At 34.1% G+C, this 18662-nt stretch overlaps 1 protein-coding gene across 4 annotated transcripts in view; it reads left to right on the forward strand.

Annotated features, from left to right (window-relative positions):
* Nlgn1 (neuroligin 1) overlaps positions 1-18662 on the forward strand; it is an 810843-nt gene that overhangs the window by 156078 nt on the left and 636103 nt on the right. The window contains exon 1 of one of the 4 annotated variants that reach the window (XM_005383018.2): positions 15479-16082. The exons of the other annotated variants lie outside the window; for them this stretch is intronic. The gene's annotated coding sequence lies outside the window, so the exon portion shown is untranslated. Of the gene's footprint in view, positions 1-15478; positions 16083-18662 lie in introns of those variants that run through there. 4 annotated transcript variants of the gene reach the window in all.

The following is an 18662-nucleotide window of genomic DNA, read 5'->3' on the forward strand; positions in this document are numbered from 1 at the left end:
TTTGCCGCTGAGCTAAATCCCCAGCCCCCTCCTTTCTTAATTTTGGATGTTGGGTATTTTGTCTCAGTAATGAGAGAAAAGTAACCAAGACACACATAAAGACAAAACAATTTATACTACCACTGAGGTACATTGACAGAAAGAAATGTTCTGACAGACCTGACAATTTCAAATTGAGCAGAATTAATTGGCATGAAGATGAAACAGATGTTACAATGGGAACTTTATTAAGATCATAGATATAGGTATTGCTGAACATTTCCTTTGAATGAAAGAAAATAATACCAATTAAAGCTGTTTTAGGCATATTAGAATTCAGTGAATTAAACCAATTTTTCCATTAATTGTGAATGGGGATTTAATCCTTCATTATGCTCTTCTTCTTCAAACTCAAACAGAATGATGCAGAGGAAGAAGAGGGTGTTAAGAGAAAGGGGATTATATAAAGATCCTCCTAGCCAGGAGCAAGGTATAATGGGAGATGCAAGTGTATAATTAATGCACTGAGAGTGCCTGATGTCAGGCAGTTATTACAGTATAGTACTTCATTATTTTAAATTAAGTTAAAGAGAGCCTAAAAATATCCATCAGTATTTTGGTTAGTAAATGGGTTAACTGATCCACAAATTTATGCACCATGGTTTCAATGGGAAATAGCTTCACCACGGAAATTGAGGGTGCAGAGCTCTAACTTTTCCCCTAAGCTTTAATTGTTAGTCATTGTTCTTGACCTTCCCTAACCTCAACTTCAACAGCATTCAAACAAATTGGTTAATTACATGGGTTAGCAGGTCATCATAGCATGTGTAATTGGACAAACCTTATGCAAATCAAAACTAAATGATTTGAGAATTAAATAATGCTAGCAAAATTGGATTCTTCAGTGATTCCCATTTATGATGTTTTGTTGAATCCCTATGCTGAAAAATTATTTACTTTTTTACAATATTATCACAATCTGTCTCAACTCATAGCTCATTAACTCCTAGTCATCTTTTTTTGCATATTTCAAGCACTTTCCTAATCTCTGTGTTCACCTCCATCCTACAAATGATAAACGTTTTCTTATCTGTGTGCTAGTAATATTTTGGTTCAACCGTTATCACTCTGATACATACCTGTCTGTTTATGTGTCTTCTCTCCTAGAGTGCAGATCCTTTAAGGGTGCACTATATCTCAAGCACTGCTTTATCCCTACTGCTCAGTGGCCTGATTTATACATAGTATGTCTTCAAATGTGTTAGGTTCAGGAAAGCGATAAGTAAATAAAATGTAAGAACTAAAACTTTTTTATCTTGGCAACATAAAAGGGGGTTTATCTCTATCTGATAATTATATAAAGCAATAATCTGATATGAAATGATGCCCTGAGATGACACTGATATAGAAGAAAGGATTGGAAAGGGGTTTTATTCTATACCTGCATGAGGCCTCATTTACCCCTTTCCTATTACAAAAGAGCAACATCTGTTTCTCCTAACACATTTACTCTTCTCGTTTGTTTAACTTTGGTACTTGGAATTGAATAAATCGTGGGCATGTGTGTATAACCAGAAAAACTATGAAGTATATATGTGTAAATTTCTACTGCTACACTAAAGATGGTCATTTATAAAACAAGATACACTAGAGAGTGAAGTTTAAGAAGTTCCAAAATCCACATTTGACTTCAGAGTGAGGGTAAAAAAACCCTACATGCATTTTATTATTAGTAAGAGATAGCCAATAGTACTCCAAATTTATATAAAATTGATATATTAATTGGAAAGATAAAATTCTATTGTTTTTCACTTTTAAAACGTTTGTTGTACACTACTAGCGTCATTAAAATAAACTGAAGTAAAAAAGTAAGTACTAAAATTAAGAAAATATTTTAAATTTTATGTGCTTCTTCAAACTTCTTAAATTCAAGCTTTTACATTTTTATGTAATGTAATCATAGCTCAAATTTAATTTTAAATTCTATTTCTTTTTTCATATTTTGAATATTAAATTTCAAATAGCCAAGTTTTTCTTTTTGCACAAATGTGTCCCCATTCTGGTTATTTTTCTGTTTATTTATCGGTCTTTCTTTCTAATGCTATTTTTTTTTTCCTGTGTCTGCTGTTTTTTGCTTTCTGTTCAAATTTATGAATGTAAATTGTTTCATATAGTAACAATTTAATATAAATGAGCTCTCAAAACTTTTCTCTCATGCAGTTTGAAAAATAGAAATTTTTCAAACTGCAAATTAGTGGCTCCTGAGGATCAGGACTTCCTATTTTCTGGCAGTATGATGTAGAATTGGCAATAAGTTCATCTGAAGCCCACTTCCCCAAGATGTATGCCATACTGTCCTGTATTATGCTTTTTGTAAGAAATTACTTAGGAAATAACATTCATTCATTCTTGCATTTCTTCTCTCTGCAATTCTTATTGTGACCCTTAACAAATTCAAATTGTTGGAGAGCAAAAGTAGAAAATGCAAATGAGACTCTGTTCTACAAAGAGCAATTTGTAAAAAATGCAAGTGTGATAAAAGGTAATCAGAAGTATAAGTTGACTAAAATTGCCCCTGACCTAAGTAGGGACTGGGTGTCGTAGGAGGTGAAAGGTGATAGTGAGCAGTGAAGTAGGTCAGGGGTCTCATGCGAGGTTTGCCAAAGTCATTGCTGACTAAAGAAAGACTTCGTAATCTGTGGAGAATAGAAAGGCGGTAGACCAGACCACAGAGCATGTACAAGGGCAGTCTTTCAGACAGAGAAGAGCCACGTGCAAAGGGCAAATACATAAAAAAAAGCAAAGTGGAACTGAAATATCACAAGCAGCTCAGGATTCTGCGAAAAGCCATGCATTGCAGGGGAGCTGGTTGGACAGGAAAGCAGCTGTTCAGCCAGAAGTTTGCATGAACACCCAAAGGATTATAGAGACACTATAAAACAGTGGAAAGAATATTTGATTAGGAACCAAAGAGCTCTAATTTTATGAATGACTGAGCTTGGCCAAATCACCTGATTCTGGAGACCTCTGCTTCTTTCTTTGTAAAAGGCGTGAGGAGTTTTTAAGCAGTGCTCAAAGGAGACCTCCTCTTGATGCTATGGTGGGGTCAGGGGAGATCCCTGGTTTGGACCTTTGGTCCCTTGCCATCTTCATTTCTAATACGTAAGATTGGTTTTTATCTGAATTAACCATCTATAATTCCATGTGATTTTTTTCAGTATTGGGGATTAAATCTAGGGCCTTTACTCTGAGCTACATCTGGAGCCATATATATACATACATATATATGCACATATACAGATTTTGTCTTTTTTAAATTTTAACTTGTGTATTAGTACATGTCTGCAGTAGATAGTGGTTACATTCCTTCCTGTGTGGAGTTGGTGCATGTACAACACACATTTTAAATTTTTTTCCTCCCATTTCCTTCCCCTTGCTCCCCCTTCCTTCTATCTCTCAATAACTTTCCAATTTGAGAAACCTCTGTCTCTCTCTGCTTCTTATCTTTCTTTTGTTTTGTTCTCTATTTATAATTTAGGCTTATTATATAAAGGAAACCAGGAGATACTTAATTTTGTGTCTCGCTTATTTTGTTTAACATTCTGATCTCAGAGTGCATCCATTCTCCTACAGATAATTCAATTTTATCCTTCTTTCTGGCAAAGTAGTACTCTGGATGTAAGTTCCACACTTGATGGGCATGTGGGCTGCTTTCAAGATTTAGCTGTCATGAATTGTGTTACTATAATCTCATTTTATTTTGACACAGAGTTTTGGTAAGCTAACTTGCCCAGGCTGAGCTCAAACTTGCAGTGTTCCTGCCTGAACCACCTGAAGTACTAGGATTACAGGAGTGCCCCACCCACCTGGCTCATGCGAGCTTTTTATACTTACACTCACAGAATACATTTTGAGAGCTGTAAGAAATAAAATACTTTAAGTTTTTCCAAATCTCATGCAATTTTTACTGTTACAAGGAGCATTGGTCTGAGAGTTCAAAGGTCTGACTTGTACAGTTGACAACCTCTGTGTGGCCATAAGGAAGTCAAGTTTAATTATAAAAATGAACAAATATCAGTAACTATCTTGTTTCAAATGTTTTATTTTCTAAAGTTCAATAAAATTAAAAATGTTGAAGTGCAAACTGTAAAGGATTTTATAAATGACTGCTATTGTTACGAAAAATATCAGCTGAGCTAAAATGTTCTCTATGTATAGAGAATCTGTTATATAAAAGATGCCCCTGTTGTAAAGTTTCTTGTTATTTAAAGAAGCTGTCATGTTTCTTATATCACATTTTCTTGATTCAAGTTCTCCTACTTAAAAGTGAGATAAAAATCTGTATACTGCACAATATTTTCCCTAGCTTTCAAGATTTAACAATAAGGTTTTTTAAAATTAATATTGATGATTTTAATATTTTAAAGTAAAAGGATAAGTTGGGGTTTCAGAACATTTGTTAGAGTCATTCATTCAGTTTGTCAGCATTTATTAAGTTGGAGTGGTATATACCTTGTATTCATAATATTGTCCCTTAAAAGCTCTAGAGACTAGGTTGAGGTGATTGCTTTTTCCTTGGTGTTGGTGTTTTAATGGAACATTGAAAATCCAGTAAGCTTTTCTCTTATTAGTACTTATCATTTCCACTGACAAAATTGAGGCATGGAGTAAGTTAAGGGATTTCTCTTTACCCGAAGAGAAGAGGGGAAGGAGTAGAATGAGGAAACAAAAACATTTTGTCTTTCCAAGAATATTGCAGCCATTCTCCTATTGGAGATAAAGAAAGAGAATATTTTCTCCCCCTCAGAAATTATTACTCAGAGGGAATAATCTAATCTGTCATGTCTCCCATACATTTCAATGTGCAGCTAAAGTGAGAACAGGTTTGTATTATAAAGAGGCTACTCGGGAGTTAGTGTGTGGGGTAGACTGGAGGGAAGTTGGATGAGGAAAGCTGAGGCCAGTAAAAAGACTGGCATGAGCATCCAGCCATGAGCCAACATGAGTCTGCATCAAGAATTTATTCTTGGTGTCACTTGCATTTCCTGGATAAAGAATCTTGTTACTAGGTCCTCTGTGGTCTGCTTCTTGGACCTTAGTTGACCCTTTTGCTGTCATATTCTACTGATCATGCTCCCTTGGTACATCTGGCTACAAATTTCTATATTAGTTTTATTTATGGTTTCAAGCTCATGTCTTTTCCCAGATAACCAAGGGAACCCATTCTCTTACTAGGAACCCAGAATCTTGCCCAGGGCAACCCTAGTGTTTTCTTTTCTCCAGCCATCCATGAGAGGAGAATTTTGTTAACTACTCCCCAGTTGCATGCTCACCAATGCCCTGCTCCTGTATTTCCTTCCCTGGGTATATACTCAGCTTCACTCAGGGATGAAATCATCCTATCTCATTCCCAAAGACTCTTTTGCCCTCTACTGCTCTTTTAAAAAGTTAGCAACAGTGGCACTGTGTGATGCAGAGTATCTAAAGCTAACTCAAATCTTCCTATTATTCCTAACTCTTGAGTGGTACTTGGGGCATCTGATCACCAAAAAGAGATCTCTCTTTTTAGGACACACTTCAGCTGTCCATTTCATTTACAATAACTCCTGAGAGCTGAGTCACTCCCACAGTATCCATGCTCTCTTGCTCTTACTTCACCACCTCTCACAATGAAAAACACATACAGAAGACTTGGATTGAAACCTAAGAGCAATTTTGGTTTGATCTGTGGTCAGTTGCAGCAAGTTGCTTAATGTTACTGTTTCAGTTTTCTGGATTGTAGAAATACAGAAAATTATATGAACTCTTCCAACTTGAAAGATTGTATAAGTATAAGAATCAAGTATTTTTACAGGTGAGGCAGTCAACAATAGGAACTGACAAATTTGCATGATTTTGATTCTGCTGAAAGAGCCAATGAGTAGGTAAAATGTTAGTTTTGTGGTTGCTAAATAGGGATGCACATATCTTCAGATTATATACATATATATATATTAAATATATTCACCTAATTAACCATATTCAATGATTGACAATTTATGTTTTAATTTTACAACACTATTTATATCAATATTGAAACATTGAAATATAAGGGGAGAGAAAATGGCAGGGAATGAAGGTAAGGTTATCCTGAGATTTTTTTCTTTTTCATGTTGATATTATTGTTTTTGTGTGCTATTTTGCATTTTGAGTTTGATCTCAATTATTTGAGGAGAAGGACTAGAGAGACAGTTTTCCCGATTGTGCTAGTATCAGGAGTTAAAAAAAAAAAAAAAAACGTGTGAAAGAATCTCGCCATTATATCATAAAAATTCATTGGAAAAGTATACAAACAAAATTAAGATTGAGGTTGAGTTGCGGTTTGATTGATTTGTTTTAAAATTAGATTACTTTGAAGCTTTTATTAAATGGACTCTATAATCCAAGGTTTTGTAACTCAATTAAATACCGTCAATAAGAAATCCTTTTGATAACAAAATTATTGTTGATTAATTAAACAGAAAGATTTGTATAGCAGAGAGTAAACTAAATATAAGGAGACATTAATTTCTCTACTGAAAGAGGACACTGATAAACTAGATGTTAAAATTTGATTGAATTAAATTAGAAATTAGGTAATTTATAACAAAGCTTTTATTAATAAATAATTTGCAAAGTGCCATTGGAAACATTAATTCTCCAAAGAGTTGTTGGTTTGAATATTCTATTTAAAAGTCTGTAGTCTAAGACAGACTTGTACCAACGCTTCTCATTCATACACGCCATTAGACTAATTTGCTTAATTGACAGATTCAGCCGTAAAACAAATTCCTTTACAAATTGTAATTCTCAAGAAAGGAAGAGGATGGTATCAAGAAACATTCATTGAACACTACAATAGAGTAGCTGCTGAAAGGATTTACTCAATTACGATATCATCCCCCCTTACCAATTTTGTCCTCAAGAAAATTATGAGTGCCTTTTATGAAAGGCCATAGATGAAGTCAAGACAATACAAATGACATTTTTTAATCTGCCACTCCAATTCTTCTCTGAAAACATTTATTCTGATCTACCATATAGTTTTTGAACACCCATGAGCATCAATTCTAGAATTTTAGTTAATGTCAAGTTTAGTAAACTTCAGTTTCTAAAATCCTGTGTGAAAACCAGAACCACAGTGTGCTTTAAATATAACAGATAATCAAATCCAAGAACGCATGTTCAAGTCCTTTCAGTATAGTAAAAGGTTAAGAGATTTGTACCTGGAATCTTAAAACTAATTTTAAAAACCTTTAGGCTTAATTATTATTTCTTCACTACCATATTCTTTTCCAGTTGGAACATCACTCTTCTGTATGGAGAAATTGGAAGCTATAGTTTAATAGTTCTTCTTTTCTCTCTGTCAATTTTCATACTGTGTAGCTGGCCTCAAGCAATGTTGTTCTTCGCCTGTTCTTGGCTGTCTTTTTGCTCTTGAAATCTCAGGGAAATTTCTGTTTGCAATCATTAGAATTTTTGACGAAGATCAGCCAACTCAGTGTCACTAGGTAATCATATCTTCTTTTGTACATTTTTACATTTTTTTCCTCTTTAGATGTCTTTTAAAATATAATTTTCAAGAGCTAAGTTTGTGGAAAGTTGTCTGTATAATAATCCTGATTTCATTTTATGTCCTTATGATTTTAATCTAGAACATTAGAATTATCTATAGTGTAGTATATGGAATTTTCTTTTTAATTTGTTTGTACCAATTTAAACTGCGCTGTTTAGTATTGCAGTCAGTACCTATATTTGGCTATAGAACTCTCGAAATACATAAGTCCAAATTAAGATGTCAGTCTAATATATGCAATTAGGTGTTGAAGACATTGTATGAAAAATTTTAAAATATTTCACTAATAATGTTTCATACAGATTACATATTGAAATAATAAAATTTTTGTTCTATTAGGCTAAATAAGATATATTATTAAATTTAATTTTTCTAAATGTTTCTGCAAAGTTTGGTCCTAAAAAAATTACTGTGCCTCATGTTATGTTTTTATGGACATTAATTATTTCCAAAATATTTTAAATAAAATGTATTCATTTCGTATCACTGTTGAAACAATTTGGCGCCGGGTGGCAAAGCGCCAGCCTGCCAAGTGCAAAGTCCTGACTTCAATTCCCGGTTAAAAAAAAAGAAAAAATTTACCACAAATTTAGTGTTTGAAAGCAGTTTAACTTTATTATCTTACATTTTAGCAATATAGAAATCTCAAATGGGGGCCTGAGGATTTAGCTCAGTGGCACAGCGCCGGCCTGGCAAGCATAAGGTCGTGAGTTCGATTCCCGGTACCAGAAAAAAAAAAAAAAAAAAAAAAGAAATCTCAAATGGGTTAGCAAGAGCAATTTCCTTTCTGGCAACACTTGTCCAGGAACTACATGTTTTCCTTGGCTACTACTACCTCCCTGCATCTTCTAAGCTAACAGTATAGCAAACTATTTTTGCCATATAAAGCAACATATATCCAGACTCCAGAAAAAGGATCCACATATCTTTGTGGGGAAGCATTGTTACAATTTTCATATTAAATATATTTAATGATGTCCTTTTCTGTTTGTTTGGTAAATATAATTTTCAAAGTTTAGTTGTGGTCAAATATTTCAAAACGAATGCAGTTTTAATACCACCAACTAAATAAGTGGAATAACAAGATTATTTGTTATTTAGCAATGCTTTTGAGTTTATTGTAGAAGTCACCCGTGTTCTTGGGCTTGCCCTATATACCAAAAGGTGTTATTTTGAGTCCTTATGATTGAGAAATATATGAACTGTGAGTTAGTTTAATATATTACACAGAAACCAATAATGATACCTCTATTCCCACACGTGACTATCTCTTTTGGTAGTCTGTTAACTTTGGAACTTAACCAAAATTTGCTTTGAGTTGTTTTGATGTTATTTTTTGAGTTAAATCTGCTGAAATAGCTACTTTTAAAAATTTACAATATTGTTCTTTTTATGTCCCTCCTACTACAATTTAGAAATAAAGAGTTAGGGTACAATTTTAATAGCAAATCTTTTATTTACTTACTTAATTCTAGGGAAGGTTTGAAAAATTATTTAGTAAAAGACCAAAATGCTTAGGCTAAACTTTAGAATGGATGGCTGGAAAGCTGAACAATCTCTTCTGCAATGAGTATAATATGATTTTATCCTACTATTTAATTACATTATTTTATTGTTTATTTCCAGGTTATCAGATATAATTTTATTCATATGCAGGCAAAAAGCAAACTCTAAATATATACAGAAATGACTTTAGGAAAGTCTATTTTTTTGAATCATTTGTGATATTCCCCAATTTGACATAAATAATAAAAAACCAGGCAAATGTATGTAATAGGTAGCTAGCTAATAGATAGATTGATAGATACACAGACAAGACAGAGAGACCCATTATTTAGATGTAATTTTACTATTTTCTTTATTTAATATTTTAGGGAAAAGTAGAACTAAATATTTCAGTACAGGTAAAAGATTTCCATCATATTATTCATTAAATAATAATGAATAGACAGTGTATTTTTAATTTTAGTTAGCGTAAAATCCTATTCAGAAAAGGAGTGTTCCCCTCATATCTGTGAGAGATGGCAGTGCCACTGGGATGTAACTGAGAAATTCTTTTCCAGCTTGAACTACAGAAAATTAATTTTCATGTGGCTTTCCCACACTTAGATCAAATTTTACAGTGAATTTTTCTGATATTGGAAGCATAATATGTTAATATTCTACAATAAATGCTAGTGGATGATGTTCGATAGGACAGTTTTCTCATATTTTTTTCAGTACTAAAGAAATACTTAAGATTTTCTGTAATTTAACTCATCCTAGATTATGCTGCAATGACTTACAATCAATCATGGTGTGAGAGAGTTAAAAGCAGTTAAAATATCACAATAATTTTTCCTGAGAGTCAAGTATCAGTATAAGAGCTATGCTAGTTCACAAATTTTATGTAATAACATATATTCAAAAATAAATAAAACATTCTGCAAAAGAAGCTATCACAACTAACATCTTTGAAGTTTAAAATGTATCTTTTAAATTAAAATGTTACATCAATTAAATATAAGTACAAATTATAGATGTTAAAAGAGAGAGCTAGCCAAAACAAAATAAACCAAATTCTTGATTATTAGTATAGCAGTGCCAATATTGGATTTTGTAACAGATTAAAATGAGGAAGAATCTTCATTTTTCTTTTTTTTTTAATTTTAAAGATAAAAGGAGGGAAACATTAACAGACATACAACATTTTACAACATCACAAGCACAGTACAGACAATACAGAGTTACAAACAAAGTGGTAGGGAATTAACAATGCTTGTTGTATTACATATTGATATCTTCAAAGTGGCTTCTCATGAAAACAGATATAGACATGCAATGCTGGTCAACCAAAGAAAAGGGCAACTGGGATGTGGGAAAAGAGAAGGTAAAGAAGGAGAAATTTTGTATGTATGTATATACATTATAGTTAACATGGTTGTTCTTCTGTCTTCTATTTCTATGCTGAAAGAATCTTCATTTTTCCATGTGGCAGTCTCGTCTTAAAATATCTAGTCTTTTTTGTTTTGTTTTGTTTGTTTTTCCGGTACTGGGAATCAAACTCACGACCTTGCATTTGCCAGGCAGGCACAGTGCCACTGAGCTAAATCCCCAACCCCTAAAATACCTAGTCTTGATCATTGCTTCCTTGGTTTCCATTACCATTTTTCAGATCCATGAAATATGAAGACGCATCTGGTATATTTAGCATCGAAGAAGGTGTGTTCTCCCAGTACATACCTGAAATATTCAGTAACAGTCAAGTGTTTTAAGTAGTCTTTTCTAATTAAGCAGGATTGTGTGAGCAGATCTTTCCCCATAGAAAGAACCTATTTGTAAACACCCACCTTTGCAGTAGTTAGCCTCATAATGTTGTAACACTTTTAATTCTTATGCCATTTATAATTCACAATTGTCACTCATTTAGATTCAAGACCTGAGCATTTAATATGAGTGTGCTCATCGGGGGAGTTCTGAAGCTGGTAAAGGAATGATTTTCCTCCAGACTTGCTTTAGAAATCTGCTGTACAATAACTTGTAAGTTATTTTTTTTTCAAACATTGAGCAATAATCTCTCACAACATATTAAAATATTCCCTGTTAGGTAGAACTTAAGTCATTTGATCAGGTACGTTTATATCATTTATTAAAATAAATTCACCAAACACTTTTTTCCACAGTGATTCCTTTGTATTCAAGGCAAAAATCACATATTTGCTCATCTATATGTTAATAGAGTCATAATATTTACTTCTTTACAAAATCACTTTCTTATTAGTCAATCATTTTTATTTGGGAGAGACAATGAAATAGGCTGTATGATCATAAAATAATTTTAAGAGAGCAGAGATTTTAGTGAAGTAGTCCAAAATGGAGTCCCCTCTAGTAGTCTGGTTTGCTAATCCTGGCCTTTCATTTCTCACTATTAGTCATACTTAGTTTGTTACTTTCTCCTCTATTTCATTTTATGAAGAAATTAACAGTCTTTGAGGATGGAAATATACCAGATATTTTCATTGTTTGATCTAGTAAGCCGTTCAGTTACTAATCATTTGTAGTATGAGGATACAAAGACTGAGTAAAATTTTATCCTCTCTGTAAAATGTCACTACAATTTGATGCACACCTTTATCCTCAGCTTTCTTTCCTATGCCCACATCTCCCTTTTACTTTTCTTCTTTCATGAGTAGCTTAACCTGTAAACCCAGTTTGAACACAAACTCACTGAAAATGAACATTCAAGTCTGTATCAATACCTGATACCTATTTAGTATGGATGCTGATATATTAATTCAAAATATTGCCTCCTAGCCATTTATCATCAATAAGTCAATTATCATTGGAAATAGGATTTATCATGATTACCTGTTTCACAGTGAATTCTATAATATTCTGTGAGTTATAACCAGTATTCAGGAAGTATTCAATAAGTGATTGTTTAACAAATATGTCAACTTTAAATTTTAGAAACTTACATCTACTTCATCCCTCTTGTCTGTTTCATCATCAAAGGAAATCAAATTGTCATCTCACAGCTTGCTTAGTACAAAACTGCTTTCATTATTTTCCAGGGACTTTGTTCTGAATGGTTGAAAAATGTCTACTTCACAATTAATTCAGGCATCTTTCCTGATTCCTTTGTGAGTTGATAATATTACCTGCTTCTTGTACTTCTAATATTGAATTCTAAAAAAATTCTTTCCTAATATTTGATATGTTCCCTTACTTTTAATGGATTATGAAAAATAGTATCTGGTGACTTTGTGATGAGATTTCCATTTCTCATATTTCTTATCAATGAAGTCTCCCTATTTGAAATCATGCACATATATTGCCTATTCTAGAGGAATTTTCTTTGTAGTGTAGTTTGGTTTAGAGCTACTCGGGCATTGGTGCTTTCTAGTTAATTGGTCAGACTGAACATGATCAATTGATTATTTCACAGTTTCAGAGGCCCTATTACAATATGCAAGATCAAAGGAAAATACAAGAAAGCTAGTTAATGGTTATATTTTTTTCTCTTCAGTCATATTTTTCCCATTTAGGTAGTGAATTTTGCTTGCTTGCTAGATAGAAGTTCTCATACTTATTATAGAAATAAATAAGCATCAATCCATTTCTACTTCTTAGAAATGTTATTTAAAAGAGCCTCTATAAAAAGCATGTTACAAAACTCTGAACTCGCATACTATTTTCTCACATCTACATTTGTTTATTCCAATTAGAGAATTTTACACAGCAGTAAGGGTTCACGGAAATTATCCAGCTTAATGCTTCCATTTCCATGAAATATTTCATGCATAAAAATAATTTCTAAATCATAGAATATTTTCCAATTTCTAAACATGTTCAAATTTCAGCTTGAGAAATAAAACACTGAAGATTCAAGGTAAAGTACTCTTCATGCCTTCCCGGTTCCATTTACCCAGTCCTTCCCAATGATAAGCTTCACCCTGAGTTTGATTTTTATCATGGTCATGCATATTGATTTATTTTCTCTCTATATATGTGATCAAAATTAATATATGTAATTATCAAAATTATAATATATAATTATTTTGAAAGTTTAAAAACTTTGTATGTTCATAGTATCATTGCACAGGCATTTTGCTGCAACATACTGTTATTTTGGCCAACATCATGTTTTTGACACTTTATTCACACTAACTTAAGAAGCTGTGACACTTTTATTTTTGTCTTTACTGTTTCTAATATTTCAGTATGTGGATATTCTGTAAACTCCTTGTCTAGTTATTTGTCCAGAGGCATTTAGATTATTTCCATTTTTTTTGCACTTTCAAGTAATTCTGCAATGGATATTTCTAGGAGTAAGAAACTGGATTACAGGATATGATAATTTTCGGCTATTGCTGAACTGCTTTCTACAGCATTTGTATGTTTAGCTGTTTCATTTTACATGGTTTCTTGCAGCCTCATCTATATTTGGTGATACCAGATTTGTAAATTTTTACCAACTTCATAACTGTGAAATGATGTCACATCATTTTATCATGTATCTTTCTAATAATAAGAGAGACTGAATGCTTTCTTAAAATGGTTGTTGGATATTAAAATCTTCTCTGTCATTTGATTCTTAATCTCCTTAGCTCATTTTTCCTCATTGTAAGTTTTAAAATAGATTTATAAGAAACCTTTACATACTTTGGACAAAAGTCTATGCACTGAAAATGTCTTCTCTTAGTCATGGCTTGATTTTTTTTTGATGTACATTATTTTTATTTTAATATAACAAATTTACCATTTTTCTTTTATGGACTTAGATTGTTTAATAAACTATTCTCTTCCCATCTATTGAAAACCATAAAACTACTTTCCTTGATACGTTGTACATATTTCTCTGCATCTTAAATATACTCTCAAACGTTAAATAGTTAAAATCTAGAATTACAATTCTTTTCAAAAGCTTAATCTACTGTCTAAATAATTCATTTATTTTTCAATGATCTGGAATGGCACTTGGTTCTTATCAAGATTCCATAAGTACATGGAGACAGACACACATCACACACACACACACACACACACACACACACCCCATGCTCTATTATGTTCTTTTGAACTAATTTTTATCTCTGAACCAAAGTTACATTGCCTTAACTACTGTCATTTTACATTAAGCCTTAGTAGTTTGTATGGAAACTCCCAAACCCTGTTCTTCAGATTGTATTGATGAAATTTTACCCTTTGCTGTATCAAGCATGTTTTAGAATTAACTTTCAAGGTTCCACAAAAAAACTACAATAGAATTTAAATAATAATCACAGTACTATTATGTATTAATTTACAATATTGAGTCTTCCATCTAAGAACATGTATGTTTTATTTTGAATTTTAATAAATGAATTAACTATAAGCAAAAATGTGACTTCTCAAAGTTACATCACCAATTAATATTAAAATCAGTAGTAGAAAGAAAGTCTCTGGATTCTTTAACAGTTCATGCACTAAAAAGGCTGGATTATTCAGTCAGTTAAGAAAAATTTTCCAACTTTTACAGCAAAAGAACCCATCAGCATGAAAATAAATCTAACTTCTCTGTGTTACTAGGCTTGATAGTGAAAGCCTTCTCCAAGGGTTTGTTAGAAGTGTAGAATCTCAGCCATTCCTGGTTCTAAACAATTAGAACTTTCAGTTTGCAAAAGGCGCTAGGTTGTTGGTTGTCAACTGTTTGTGAGAATTCGGTACTACTGCTTAGGAGAACAATGTCCTGAAATTTATTTCAGTGATTTCTCTTTCTTTGAAACCTGCCAAAAATTCTAGTCGCAATCTTAAGGCCATTAAATTCCATAGGATTTGTTAAACAAGGCAGAAGCTTATATCCCGCTGCTTAAATCTTGCTGTTTGACCACAAGCTCACAGGATCCATTGCTTGCTTTCCTAATAAACATGTAAAGTCTAAAAGAAGACAAAACAATCTCAAAGATGTAGATCCATACTCATATGAAACAACACGTTAAAGGTATTTATAAAAGTAAAAGAACTCAAGAAGACTGAGGCATTTTATTTGATAACTGTAGTGACTTAGGAAACAAATATATTGACTTTGAAATCACTGTACTGCCCCAAATGGACATTTTAGGCTCTAAGTATCACTGGGGAAATTTTTTAATACTTAGGAGACGGCAACACAGAAGTTTCGGAACAAAAACAAGACTGTTTGTTCAGGCATTCATAAAACATCCCTGTTAATATCGGTTCAGTCTTTTTGTTTAACTACTACAGCCGCTACTAGTTATCTACAGGGGTGGGGGAGAAAAGGTGAGGCGAGGGGATGGGAAAAAAAAAAAAAGTGAGATCCCTGCAATATCGCCTCGAGCCACTAGGGGTATCTTTGTACCATTTTTCATTCTGCACCGATTTGGAGTAGAAACCTATATTAGGGGAAAACCAGGGTCCTCGGCATTTTTTTGCGAGCAGTGCACCCAGAATCGAAAAAGATTTTTTTTTTTTAAAGAAAAAAGAAACCACAGTTTCTTCGATCACTCGAACAGAGCTAAGAAATCGTTCTACTGGACAGCAGCGGTGGGAATTCATTTTTGAGGTCAATTTCCAATCGAGATAAATCTATTGGATTAGTAGGATTATCTGATTGCAGCTGAAAGAAGTAACGTTGTTTGATCATTTGTATTTCTTGCCTGATGGTCGGATCTACATGGAGGTGGCTTTGGGTGCCCAGAATCGCGGATCGCGGTTGCATCTGGAAAGAGAAAAGGATCAATCGAGACGTTTGGGAAGTGTCTGTGGGTGAATAAAAAAAAGGGGGAGGGAGTGCAAAACTGGGGTTGCGGCTGCTTAAAGAAAAAAAGGAAACATCTTGGATACTGAAACAAGAATTATTAGGTGCTCGAGATTTTTTTTCTTTTAAAGCGGCTAGAAACTGGTAAATACTTTGACCATTTCAGCTAGAATTTGACGGCGAAGTGTTGTGGAAACTGTCCCCTTGAATTATTGGCAGGGGAGTAGGGGAAGATGAGGGGGCTTCCTCCGTGGATTTATTTTGCCGAGGGTAAGTTTGCGGCTGTTTTCCTGGGAGGGGGCTGCCGGGGTTTGTGTGCCACTGCGCGGAAGGTGATGCGGGCGCGGCGCCTGGGAAACGGGGAGAGAAGGGGAGATGTAAAACCACCTCGCGCAGCTCCGGGCATCGCTGGGGAGCTACCTAGCTCGAGCTCGAAAACCGTGCTCCGCGGCGTCAGTGGGAAAGCAGAGCAGCCCTACGATCTCTCAAGTTTGCACTGAAAATCTCTCAGTTGGGAGAGCCCTCCCGGATCCAATGCTTTCTCCTAGAGATACTTTAAGGAGAGGAGGCAACAATGCTTGGAAAACCTGCCCGTGGAGAGGAAAAAGCCCAAGTAGAAATCGCTGCTACTTCCTCCTCGGTTTCGGCAGCGGTCTGGGCTTCTGGGGGGGATTATGCAGGGGCGGGGGTTGGGGGTGGGGATCGGCCACATTCGCGCTGTCTCCTTCTCCCTCCCTCTCTCTTGCCACCTTTTCCAGCCTCCCCCTCGCTTTAGCCCGGCACTAAAGGGTTACAGGGTCACTGCATCGACGGTAGAGACAGTAAAAGCGGGTGACTGGCCACACATGTGGTCTTCTAATTCACTTGCACGACTTTCCATAATGCAGTCGGAGGTAACTTTCTCGAGTTGGAGGAGCCCGAGCCGTCTTTGCAGCCTTTTCCGGAGGGCCCAGGCTGGCGAGTGCGCCAGGCAGCCGGCTGCGTTTCTGATGCCTCCTGCCCTGCCTGCCTCGCCAGCTACTGGCTTTTCTTTCTGACTGAGCGGTGCGCGCGTTTCTAGATACTCTTATTTTTTTGCAGCTGAATGTAAGAATTGCTTTTTTCTTTTTAAAACTTTAAAAAAATTTACTGCTCGCCAGAAAACCTCATCTTTATTTGTAGAAGGGTATCAATTTCAGCAGATATAGAATTAAAATTAATCACTCAAATGAGTGAATATTAATTGACTTGAGAAAGTAAAGTTGCTTTGGAATCTGGCAAGGCATATCATCCTCAACCAATTTTGGAGTCTACATAGCTTCAAAGCAATTGCATATAAAGGACTGACTAATTTAAAAGATTATATAAATGTATATATATATATATGTGTGTGTGTGTGTTAAATACATTAATGACCACCCTTTGACATTTCAGACAATTATTTCAGTTGGTCTTTTTCTATTTAAGGTCAATTCGTTAAATTTTAAACAGTTAGACATGAAATGCCCTGAAATACAATGCAAATAGGTAATTGTTAAAATATGAAGTGATGCATTTTTTGGAATATTGTAATCTTTTGAAGAAAGATATTAGCTTTTTTTCAGAAGCTCCTGTTTATAAATTTTGATATGTATGCACGTACCTTTACAGTTTTAGCATTAAAGTCTCCCTATTACCCGTGAACTCAGCTAAAGACAACTCTTCAATGTCATCTGAAGCACACTCAACCTCCCGTACTTATTTCGGGAATTCCAGATACATCAGACATTCTCCTTATTTCAGGATGGCTCTTACCAAACTCTTCTCCTGGATGTGTGTGTGTATGTGCATCTTCACACCTGAAAGCAAGCACGTGAAATCTGTCTTTTTAAGATGAAATAGCAAAATATAAAACTTTTGCCTCTCAGGAATTCTAAAATGGGAAATTTACCTATTTTATCCTGCAGGCTTTATATAAGATTTTCTAAAGATTATAGAGATAGCAAGCAATAATTTCTCAAGTCTAATTGTTAGTTTCAGTGAGATGTCTGGAAGGGTAGCTTTGCCTCTTTTTCCCACTGCTCTAAGTCACGTGTTTGGTGTGCAGATTAGAACTAGAAGAATGGGTGTTCTGTGTTTTGCTACATTCTACCCAGTAATCGCAGCAACACAGTCAGTAATAATTATCTTCTTTCAAAGATTAAATTAGTACAAAGGCAGCTAACAACATATTAAATGATAATAACAAGTAAGGAAGGTGAACTGGTAGGTGGTAGGTGAACTGGGATATCTGTTTTGAGGTTAACAGAGAATATAATTATTGATACACAACTAGTAATGGACTTGAAACGTGAAAAGGAGCTTCTTTTAACAGTTTACTTACACGTGTGAAACCATGAAATCAGCGATTACCACATGTGCCATCATACTAAAGTGGAAGACTTAGCTCAAGGTACATTTGTAGAGACTGAAAATATTTTTGACAAGAATAATTGATATTTTCTCCTCTCTCATTCTATTCTTTTTTGGAGTAGGAAATGAAAATGAGAAACTTTGACCTACTCTTTGATATCATTTGATATCATCTTCATTTCTACACCAATTCTTAATAAAACCTTGGTTAAACCTCGTAGACTGCATTTTTGAAGGCCAGTGACAATGAAATAAACATACACAAACACATTTTAACAGCTGTAGCTAGTAAAGTGTCCAGTTAGGTAAGTGCTTTCTCCAATAGAGTGAGTCACTTTAAGAACAGTTTAAAACCTGACAGGTCACTTGGAAAATTAATTATATATATATATATATATATATATATAGTCTGTATACATGGTTTTGATCAGGAGATTATTTTAAAAAGTACTGCATTGATTAGCTATTTTAAGTTTATAT

The sequence above is a fragment of the Chinchilla lanigera genome, unplaced genomic scaffold, assembly GCF_000276665.1.
Source record: "Chinchilla lanigera isolate Chin_1 unplaced genomic scaffold, ChiLan1.0 scaffold00019, whole genome shotgun sequence".
Classification (NCBI taxonomy): domain Eukaryota; kingdom Metazoa; phylum Chordata; class Mammalia; order Rodentia; family Chinchillidae; genus Chinchilla; species Chinchilla lanigera.